The sequence below is a fragment of the Manis javanica genome, chromosome 15, assembly GCF_040802235.1.
Source record: "Manis javanica isolate MJ-LG chromosome 15, MJ_LKY, whole genome shotgun sequence".
NCBI classification, from domain to species: domain Eukaryota; kingdom Metazoa; phylum Chordata; class Mammalia; order Pholidota; family Manidae; genus Manis; species Manis javanica.
The window spans coordinates 20,077,935-20,090,413 of NC_133170.1; positions in this window are offsets into that span (position 1 = coordinate 20,077,935).

Consider the following 12,479-nt stretch of genomic DNA (forward strand, 5'->3'; position numbering starts at 1 on the left):
GCCTCTGTCCTCAGCGCTACCACCTCTCCAGCCTCTGCTCTGCTCTCCTGCAGCCTTACAGCCATGCCACCATGTTGTGCCCAGAGCACTGGGCGGAGCTCCTTTTATAGAGTCAACAGCCATGTATTGCCCACAGGTGTGCAGTGAGCTAGTCAACCACTGCCAGGTGAGGATCCTGGCCAACAGGAACTCTCATTTTATCCACAGAGACTATATTCAGGAAAAGGCCATGGTTCACTTAGGATTCCTTACAAAGGCATCTGGTATTTTTTAGGAGAGTGGTAAGTAGCTAGCTCAGAGGGGCAATTTGGCCTGTCCTATGTGTTAGGTCAGAAATTACTCATCAAGTGTGAAAATTTACTCCCTCTCTCTCACACGCTTACACACACACACACACACATGCACCAGGCCTTCAGATTTAACAAAAGCTCATTCAGTGGCCCTTGACAGTGAGGTGAGTTTAGGAGAGCAGACATGTGCCTGCAGGAGGGTCAGTGGCCTGCTGGAGGCACACGTGTTTTTGTGAGACCCTGAACGAGGCCAGCTGGGAGGCCTGGAAAAGTCAGCTGTAGTCCATTTCAATCAGGCCTTTGTTTTTCTCAGCTTTGTTAGAGGTTGATTGTCTCAATTTTGGGCTGAGTCAGCTGTTAGCATTGTGGGCCTAGCTAGACCGTCCATGCTCCTCCACAGCTTGACAATAGTTCACATTTATTCCGTGCAGCTTCCACATGCATCATTCCTTTATCCTCCCACTAGCGCTGTGAACTTGCTCTGGCGACAATCAGGGGTGGCCCACTGCTGAGCACCACACTGCCACCCAGTAGGAATTCACTGCATTTTTGTTGAATGGGATGGGCTGGCCAGCTGGATGCCAAGAAATTACCTATTTAGGTTAAGTGACTTTCCCAAAATCCTGTGGGTCTTTAATACCAGAAGTGGGCCTAGAATCCAGCCTTTCAGTATTCCTGTCCATCGTTCCTGTCACTGTATCTTCATGTACCACCCAGCCAGGGAGCAGCCCTTCCCAGGTTGGAGCAGCACTCCTCTCCCAAATTCCTGACCTCACTGGACTTAGCATATTTTTATAGGGCCCCATGGTTATTTTCAGTTTCCATACTGATTTGCAGCTCTCAGGAAAAGTCAAAGAAATACCTCTTTTTCTTATTATCAGCATCATCACCATCATTATCAAAATTCATTTGGTAAGAGTGAAATACACAGAAAATTTGCATTGATTAAAGCCTTCTTTTTGCACTTCTGTTCTTTCCTTAGATGGACTTATCACCACTAATGGTCCCAAACTTCCAGCAAAATGGTGTATATAATTTTATGTTACTTATATAAGTGCCTAAATTCTTATTCCAAAGATGATAAAGCTTTAACATTAAAAACAGAGAAAAAATTACTCAAACTCCTATAACATTCATGCCAACTATATTTTCGCATACCACCTCTCCAGGTTTGTTGTAGTGCAAAGTAATAGTTATAATTTTATTTTTAGCTTTGAACAATGCAGGGTTTAGGGGCACTGACCCCTGTGCAGTGGAAGATCACATGTACCTTTTGACTCTCCCCAAAACTTTACTAATGGCCTACTGCTGATCAGAAGCCTTACCAATAGCATAAATAGTTGATTAATATGTATTTCATATATGTGTTATATACTGTATCTTACAATAAAGTAAGCTAGAGACAAGAAAATGTTTTTTCAAGTTGTTGCTGCGTCTCCAAAAATTTTCCAATTTATTTATTGAAAAAAATCTGCATTTGAAAGGACCTGTGCAGTTAAAACCCTTGTTGTTCAAGGTTTAACTGTATAGTTTCAGGTCATTGTTTGTATCTTCTTTCATCAGTTACCAGCCTATCATAGTCTCTATATTGCTCCATACACATTATAATTACCATTTGATAACTGTATAATATCCCATCAAAGTGATGTGCCTTCACTTACTGAATCTTGCATCTCATTGTTGGGTGTTATTTGCAGTTATTTGTTATTATAAATAACATTCTAGTGAAGATATTTTAATTACAGCCTACAGTGTTTCACTTTGAGGCCCATAGCTCATGAAGATGCTCAGATTGGGAACTTGATTTGCAAAATTCAACAATGTTCGTTGTATAGTTACTACATTCTTTGTATTATATTATGGGTGCTAGACTACTGTAAAACACAATTCTCTCCTTCAAGAAATTTACACTTTTGCTGGGGATGATATAAATGCACACGAGGTCATGGAGAGTGTGCAAAAGGTAGAGTACAATACTATCATACTGCACAGACTCTAAGAGCTCTGAGTGCTTGGGAAAATGGGTGAGTCAAGGGAGATGATTAGAAGGTAGACAGAGGGGGTGAAAGGCAGTGTCTGCTTTCCTGGTGTCCCTGCCTGTCCAGGGGCCTGGGTGCCTGCTCTCACTCTCTCAGAGCAAGGCTATACTTCACTTACATGCCGACTAATCACCAAGTCCAAAGAAAGTAGTGATGGGGAACAGGTGAGCCCCAAACTGTCAGAGGGAGGGATAAGACTAGGGAGTCGGGGAAGAAAGACAACTCCTAGAATTGGGTCTCTGACTAGATAATGTACTGTGTCACTGAGTTGGGACCTAACCAGGTACATCTGATTGAGGAGCCTGTACTAAACAGGACGCAAAACAGCCCAGGGCCAAGACAGGGACAAGGTGCACCAAGGGAGAGAGCAGTTGTGTTTGCCTTGCTCTTCTGTAAGGTAGAGAAACTGTCTGGAAACACATTAATCCTGTGAACAGCGTGATGGTGCTTCATTTGGATATCTACTTAACACTGATTAGATAGCTACAGGGTTACTGTGTTTGGCTTTTGAGTGCATATCGAATAAAATATAGTAATTTTGAAGAATCTTAAAATCCACTGAAGGAGACAGACTTACCAGCACTATCTTACCTGAAATACAGAGCACAACAGGATGAGTGCTAAAACTAGAGGACCAAGTGGTGCATTTTGAGTGGGGTGTTCAAGAAAAGAGTCTCAGTAGATGTGGCATTTGAGGAGGGCTTTGAAAGCAGAGGATCTCAATAGGCTGAGACACACCCAGTTCAGGCAAAGCCCCCGGGGCAAGAAAGCTCAGGGTGTGCTGAGCAACCATGAGCGGTCAGTTGCTAGGGGAACAGGAGCTGTGCCCAGAGATGAGGTGGTGCTAAGACGAGAAAAGTAAGTGGGACCATGTCAGGTTGGATCCCTCAATGCCGACAGGTGTGCACTGAGCCTTCTATCCAGGGAGGGCTGCTGAAGGAGCCAGTGATGTTCCCCCACCCCTTGGAGGCCATGGGCTTAGCTCGGACTCACTTCCAGCATCCTGCTACCCCAGATATGGTTCTCTCTGGGGCTCCACTGGGCTCTGGGATGTCCTGGAGCAACTGGGGGATCTGGCTCTGGCTCTGGTCACCCAGCCCGCAGCCTTTTGCCCTCACACACAAGCTCAGCTGTGCATCCATCTCTTGGCTTCAAGCCAGCCTTGTCTGTGCCACCCCATCATGATGCAGAATCCCCAGGAGCCAGAGCCCAACATGTCTCCAGGAGAGGGCAGAGAAAGCCCTGCATAATGTAGGTCACCAAGGAACAGAGGAACCAGATAGCTCAGAAACAGCGCAGCCCCAGGAATGCAAAGTCAGGAGGCTTTTTAAGGAACCTGCGGCCCTTTGCTTTGACTTCTCCAACACACGTGCCATTGGGCATTATGCCCAGGAGAAAATGAGGGTGGGTAGTGAAAATCCAGGGTCTTTTTGACAATGAGGAGCAAAGACCAGAAAAAGATTATTTCCCAGTTCTAATAAGCTCTAAGAACCTGGGAAGCCTCATTTCCATGATGTGTCTCTGAGATATTGGTTCATTCAACTAAATGTAATTAATTTTTGCACAGCATTGTATCAAATGTTCCTTCAGATGGAGAGGTGAAACTGATGTATATCCTTCTTCAGGAACATACAATTTTCAGTAGAAAATGAGACATCGCCGTCAGAGAAGGCAGGTGACACGCTACAACCTTTGAGAGAAAGAATTGATTTCCTCTTGGTTGGAGAGAGAAGAGGTGACCCAGAAGGAGGCTTCCAGAAGGTGATATTTGAATCAGAGGAAAGGAGGCATTGAGACAAGGGCAGGATTTGGCCAGGCATAGATGGGAGGCTGGGGAAAAGAGCCTTCCAGGCCACTGGGACAGAAAGATTAACAGCCTAGAGGTGGGAAAGGGCAGAACCTGTCAGCTGCTTGAGATTAGAAATGTGGCATTTTTGTATCCTCAATGCCTTGCCCAGTGGTTCAATAAATAGCTATTGAATAAATGAATGAGTGGGTGAATAAAGAAAAAGTGGTTTGATTTAGTTGAAGCATAGGGAGCATGAAAGGAGTAATGAGAAATCACATTGCAAAGGCCTCACTTTGAATGAATGCGGACCTTATTCTGCAGGGAATGGAGGAGCTACTGAAGGGGTTTTAGCAGGGTTAGGGCATGATGAAAGCTGTGCTTCAGGCAGATGAACCTGATATGTAAGACTGATTCGGGGAGGCAGAGAGACCACTTGGGGGTTTATTACTGCAGGCCAGGCAAGAGGTAATAAGCACCTGAATTTAGGGCAGCAGCGATGGGAACAGAGGACAAGACAGATAGAGGTAATAGGAAGGCAGAATTGACAACAGACAGGTTGTTGGGGGCAGGGGAGGAAGAGGGGAGCAAGGAGAGCAGGGAGATTTTGCACCTGGGTGGCAGGAAGCACGGTGATGCCATTACCAAAAATAGGCAACACAGGAGGTGGTACAGGGCTGAGAGGGAGGATGACGACTTCTATTTTGCACACACTGAGATGTGGAGATGCATCCTTTTCTACCTACAACATGAATCAGCTCTTTATCTAGAAAGTCCATGAGCGTGGTGGATAGGCTTCCCATGCCAAGTGACAGCGGCATCCCATCTTTATGGACTAGGTCAGGACCCAAGTCATTTCCTGAATGCTGATTTTACAGACAAACTCTAACTGTGCTTTATACAGAGAATAATTGAGGGGGGATATCTGTTTTAATAATGATTTGAGATAAAAGCCCACTAGCTTTCTTCCTATTCCTCATTATTAATGAATTAGGAGATACTCAGACCTAATAAAAAAGCACATAAAAGGCTCATAAGCATCCTTCACATCTTCTTGACCAGCCAGTCAATTTCATTTTATAAAGCTAGAATTTCCAGTTTTTAAATATTGCATAAGAGCAGTGTTTGACTGTAGTTTTAACATTCTATTTCAACACTATCTGCAACCAAAAATGTATTGAATAAGCACTCTCTATGGACTGGTACCACACCGGGCATTGCAGACACAGTGATGGGAAAAGAAAATGAAAAGGGGGTCACAATCTAGTGGAGGGGACAAACAATATAAAATGATTAACACATACAGCACAATATGCACTAGAAAAGACATGTAAGCAGGTAAGAAATCTGGGAGGTATTCTTTCTTCAGAGAAGGGATTAAGGAGGACTTCAGAGAGGAGGTGACACAATGGATTGACAGTGGATTTGGAGGACTATGGTGGAACAGCAATGGGAGGTTGTTTTATGTAAAGACAGAAGATGCAGGTAGATAGAAGATGAAGAAAATGAGGGTGATTGTGGCCTTTGAGTGGAAGGGAGGAGGGAGACAGGAAAGAGAATTAGATGCTAGACCATGAAGGGCCATTATGTATGTCAAATGCTGGGAGATACAGACTGTATTTTGATAAGGTGGTTAGATTTGCCCTCTAGGGGTCACTGTGACAGCACTGTGGAGAGCCTTTGAGGGATATGGGCTGGGACAAGGACTGCACTTAGAGACACTATCACAGTCCAGGTGGCAGATGCTAAAGGTCCACGGAGATAGAAAGGCAAGAATAAGACAGAGAAGATGGTTTAGGAGATAAAATCAATTGCACTCGTTGATTAATTAAGGAAAGAGAAAAGTCTAGAATAAATCTCAGGTTTCTGGATGATGACCCCCACCTATAGAAAATAAAATACAGAAGCAGAAACATTTGGGGGCAGAAATGAGTCTGAGTTCAGATCTGGACATGCTGGACTAAGTATCTCTGGAGCTGTGTAGCTGTAACTCTTTAACACGTGACTAGATACGTATCTCTGGGATACTGGGGCAAGGTGTTGCTGAATATTAAGCCTAGAACTGAAACCAGGGAACTATTAAGATTATTCACAGAGAGAATAGCCTGAGAATAGTCACCCTAAAGGACAACCAGGATACAAGCGCAAAGATTGAGAAAGATGGTTAGTAAGTTACATGGAGAACTAGGAGACTGGGAGTCAAGGAACCAAAGAGGAGACAGTATTAAGTGGAAGAGAGCAGTGGCAGGTCCAAACAGTACAGGAGTGTAGTGAGAGGACTGTCATTGCATATTGTCATCAGGAAGAGACCAAATGGCACTTGGTGAGCAAAGAGAGTTAGGAAGAAGAAACAAACTATGTCGAGACTAAATTGCCTCAAGGTTGGGGTAAGAAGGGAAGGAAAGACAGATGCAGGGACAAGGGCTGGATTCTCCACTTACTAGACGTAAGTACATGGTAACTAGTTCTCTCAACCCTGCGAAGTCCGTTACTACCTACTGAGATCATAGGTAGTCCCTCTCTCTTAGTTCCTTCTACCCCATGGCAACCTCTCCTAAAACACATACAAAAGATTTTATTCTTAATTCTTACTATGAATGAGCTATGCTAAGGTTCATGACGTTGGAGAAAATACAAGATATAGCCTTTATCCTTGAAAATAAACTAAAGTCTAATGGAAGAGAGAAGGGTATAAAGAAATAATTATAATGCGATATGATAAATACAATATATGTATATAGTCAGTGGTGAATTGGAGCTGGTTCTTACTCATTTCCAACTCAGCTTTCAGTTGACATTACATTGATAGTTTGAAATCAACTGTGGTGGAACTATTTACACAATGGAAATTAGCAACTACCAATTTTTTTTTTCTCCCCCAAAGAGATGGTTGTGAAAACATTTACCAGCAAGCCAAAAGTATAGTTAAAATGTACAAAAAGACAGAGTAATAGAGGGGAAAAAAAATACTTCCTGGAAGATGAGAAGGGTCTTGACAAATGGACAGGAATTTCATGGCGAAGAAAAAGGAGACAAACTTGTCACTGGATGGAACAGTTTGTGGCAATACAGAGGTGCAGAGGCATGAACTCTTGAGGAGAGGAAAGGTAGTGAAGTGTGGAGGGGTACAGGGAGTTCTCATGGGAAGGATGGGTTTTGCTCAGATCATATTGAGACTGATATGCCCAGGGACAGATTTTGAAATGGGGAGGCACTGAAGGGTTTTAGGTAGAGGGACTACATAATCATTAAATTGTTTCTGAAGGAATGGATAGTGGGTGGTGTAACAAAAACTACTAGTTATCTACCAAATTCTGTCCTCTTCTTCAAAGTAATAGACTCTAATCTTGGCACATGGCCATCTCTCTTCCTAGAAGGTATATTCCCTGCTTCCCTTTTGGCAAGGTATGGCTTTATAGTCTAGTTGGCCAATGCGATGATTGTGAACAAAATTTATGTGTGAAATCTTCTAGGTAATTTCCAAGTTCAAAGACGAGGAATTTTCTCTTCCTATGAACCTGGCTCTCAGACTAGACTGTGCCTCGCTTCAGCTGTGCAATGAAAACAACATCCTAGAGGATGAAGACACAGCAGGATGGAAGGAACTAAGATTCCTGAAGTGACCACCTGGAGCCCAGTCAGCTGGCTAACCTGTATTTCTCACCTCCAGATATTGTATGCAGAGAAATAAACTTGCTTTAAGTCACCATACTTAGAATCCCATTCATGATAGTGTAACTGGCACCAGACTTTTCCTCCCATTGTAAAAAAAACTACTACTAAGATGGAAAAACCTAAAATGACTTTCAGACATTGAAAAACAGGAAGCACAGGACTGTGATCATTGAGAAAAGGGAATTGCACATGGCCAGTGCATGGTACCTTATGATCTAGCAGTAGAATCAGGTGGCATCTTCTAGTTTTGATATCACACAGATCTGTGCAGGTCTAAGTAGTGAAGGCGTAGAATCTGCCTCTTGATACAGAAGAGAGAAGCTCCAAGAAAAGCATGTGGAGCTGAAGATACTCTCATGACCAAGTTTGGGAAATGCAATCTGGCACACCTTCCCTATGATCCAGCAATCGTACTCCAAGATATTTACCTAAGAGAAATCAAAGTATACATCCACAAAGACTTATACATGAATATTCATAGTGGCATTCTTCATAATCATCACATTCAATCCAAATGTCCATCTGCAGGAAAATGGATAAGCAAATTGAGGTATATATACAATAGAGAGCAAACTCAGTGGGAAAAAGGATTGGATTACTGATAAACACATTAACATGGATGATTTTTCACAGGCATTATTCTGGGCTAAAGAATGAAGGAATATGTCTGGATATTCCATTTTATGAAGTTCTAGAGCAGCAAAAGTAATATTTGGTGGGAAAAAAAAGAAAACAGAAAAACGGTAGCCTGTAGGGCATAGCAGTATTAACTGAGAAAGAGCATGATGGAATTTTCCAGAATGATGGATACATACTATCTTGATAGGCATTTATGGGACATGCATTTGCCACTTGATGAGTTACACACAAGATCTGTGCAATTGCATTGTTTGTATATTTTAACTGAAAAGAATTATAAATAAATATTGAATTCTAGCAAATTTAGATTTAGCAGTGGTGCAAATTAGGAATTCTGAAACTATTTTCTGTTTATTCTAAGGTTGAAAAATGAGTAAATATATAGAAGAAAATGAGAGCCAGGTTTCTTACTGTTAGAGAAGATAATTTTATATACAAGAAGAGGAGAAAGAATATGCCCTGCAGTACACACAATTTACTACATATGTATATATTAGTCTTTCTTTCTATTATATATATATATATATATATAATATACATGCACACACACATTTATATTGTAGCTCTGTCTCCTGAGAAATCCTAGAAATAACGATACACTAAGTGTATGTAAAACCCAGATACTGGTTTCTATATACCATTCTCCATTCAAAGGAACCAGGGTTCCTTGGAGAAAAGGTTCATTCCTGGCAAGGACAGGACAAGATGAGCCTGAAACATCTTATTGCATAAAAAAGTGAGAAAATCCACCAAGAATGGTGGGGATACATCAAAAGAAAACAGAAACCAGTTGGAAGGAGCTTCACTGGCAAAATCAGGGCAGTCTGAACAAAAGAAATAATGGTTGTAATGGATTGTAACCCACTCAATAAAATAAGAACCCAAACATTTTTATGAATATAAATATTCTTTTTTTTTAGAAGTCCCAATGAGTAAATACAGAAGGAATAAAGGAATTTGAAAATCATCTATGGATTTTTAAACTAGTGAGTGAAAGCTTGATGAAATATAAGATATTTCCATAGCCTCACACCATCTCCCAATGAATTACCTATTAGTTACAAAGGAAGAAACTGTAACGTAGAAATGAAAATTGGCAGATGCCACACTATAATCAACATTACCACGACCAATATTGGGACAAACTGATGTCGTGGACCTGCCAAAATGATATGCCTGCCCAACCTGCCTAGCCTGAATTTCCTAATGAGGAAAAAGACCCAAACTGTGTGACATTCTACAAAATAACTAGCCTCTACTCTGAAAAAATGTTAAGGTCAAGAAAGACCAAGAAAAGCAAAAGAACTATCTGGGCTGGCAGGAAGCTGGAGGCGTGACAGCTAAATGCAGTGCGTGATCCCGGGCTAACCCTTGGATCCCGGGGGAAAGTCTTACAAAGGGCATCACTGGGAGGATTGCTCCAACTTGACTACGGACTCTGGATTAGCGACAACTACTATGTCTGCTAAATTCCCCAATTTTAATTGTTGTACTGTGGTTATGTAAGAGAACGTTCTGGTTCTTGGGAAATACACCCTGAAGTAGTTCTAAGGGTAGGATGCCTCAACTTACTCTCAAATCATTCATAGACAAAAACCACACACAGACAAGGAATAAGAGGCGAGAGGGAGAGGGGAAGAGAGAAAGAGAGCAGAATGTCAAACAGTTCATACTGGACTACACAGGAATTATACAATTATTGCAACTTTTCTGTAAGGTTTAAGATTACATATAAGTAAAATAAGTGCACATTGACTGGGAAGAAAAAGGAAGTGACAAATTCTAGAGAGATATAATGAATGGATGGAACAGAGTATGGAAAGTGGAAAAAATTAATGAAACGATAGTTTCTCCATTAGAAACTGGGGAGTGAACAAAATGAATGGCAACGTTCTACATGAAAGCGGGTCTGCCAGTGGGGATGAGAAGGTGAGATAATGAGGTCATCCGGGGTGTACTGAGTTTGACGGCATGGGGACATCTGGGTTGAGCTATGCAGCAAGCAGATGGCTGGGCTGGGGCTCCTTGGTGCAGCAAACTTATGCCACTCAATAACTCCTTAAGGTGGGGAGAAGAGAGACTCTTCCATTCACAAGCTCATTTTATTCCATTTACTGCAGTCCGACTTGGGCATTCCATGGTACAAACCCAGACCTGTAACTAATAATCATTTTTCAAAATCAGGAAGAGTTTGAGGGAGACAAGGACTTGACAGTGGGGCAAGAGTAAGTTCAGGTTTGTACAACAAACGCAGGCTGGAGCACTTCCCCAGGACTGACGAGTGGGGTCTCCTGCACGGCCACTCTCAGGGGGCCTCTCCTCTCCACCTCCTCTCACATCTCATCCAATTCACTCCCCCACCCCAACCGAAGAGGAATGACTTGATCCAAGAGCCTGAGATCCTTTAGGGAGACCAGTAGATTCTAACCACTGTGCTAGAACTTTGTTTGGATCCCATGAACATCTTAAAAATGCTCAGAGAGCTCCACTCCTCTGGTCCAACGAGGGATTTCACTCCCACAGTCCATACCCAGTCCACGCATGGTAGATGCCTCTTACCTGTTGAATTTTTCTCAGCAATGTCACGCCAACATGCTTCATCTCTATGTCAGTGTTTATTGGGTTTTTACTCCATGCTGAACACACAGGCTACCTTTCGGGCAATTATTTTCTAATGCTATTCAGGCCTAAACTCTATAATACTGGTCAGCTCCAACTCCATTCTAGATGCTTCTAAAAGGCATTGAAATATTTCAGATGTACAAAAATTACACAAAGAATAATACTAGGAATTCTGGTGTGTGTTCATTTGATGTGATGGCATGAAAAATTATCACAAACTTGTTTCCAACCAACACTCACCTGGTGGCTCACAATTCTGGGGTCAGCAGTCTAGGTCTGGGGTGGCTGGCTTCTCTGCTCGGGATCCCACAACACTTAACTGAAGTATTGGCCAGATCCACTCTTCATCTCCTCTGTGGCTCGGGGTCCTTTTTCAAGCTCATTCAGGGTGTTCACAGAAATCAGTGCCTTGCAGTTGTAGGACAAAGGTCCCCCTTTCCTTGCGGGCTGCCAGTGAGGACTGCCCTCAGCAACTAGAGGCCACACAGTCCCCTCCATCTTCAGTACAACAACAAAGACCTGCCTCAGATCAAATCCCTCCCATGCTTCCAGTCTTTATCACCAGGATCAGTCTTGCCTCTTTTAATAGGGCTCAGCTGATTACCTCGGGCCCATCTAGGATAACCCTATTCTAAGGTCTACCTTAAAGTCAGCTGATTTGGAACCTTAATTACCTCTGCAAAATTCATTCACAGAAGAACCTCAATTAGTGTTTGATTGACTAGCTGGGAGTAGGTGTGTGTAGACAAGGCAGTGAGAACCTTGAGGACCCTCTTAGAGTTCTGCCTACCCCACCATGAACCCCCAATTCAATCTGAGGAAGAAAATAGTCTAATGAATGGATACCTTTATGTGCTCCTGCCTTCCCCACCACAGTGAATGGAGCTTTTCATTTCTTTATACTTTTCTTACATAGATTCATTGTTTTGCATGTTTTAAACCCAACATGCTGTATATATCTTCTGCCACTTTTTTTGTTTTCTCTCAGCATTACATTCATGAAATGTATCCATGTTAATCTGTATAACTTTAGCTCATTTGTTTTCACTGATGTAGAGTTTTTCATTGTACAACTGTATCATGCTTCAATCATTCTACCAGCGAATATACAGATTGTTTTTAAATTCTTGTGATTGAAAATAATGTCTTCTGAATATTTCTACATGTTTTTTAGGTATATGTAAGCACATACCTAGAAGAGTCCTATGGTACGTACATCTTCAGCTTTTCTAGATACCACCAAACTTTCTCCAAACTAGTTGTACCAGTTTGCATACCCATTCTAGCTGCTAGTTGTTAGTAGTACAAATGACCAACTTGTGCATTCTCTAGACAACAGGTAATAACCTCTGTACATGTGTTGCTGTATTTCATTATCACAAACTTATAGGTAGGTATTATTACCATCCTTATTTTATAGATAAGAAA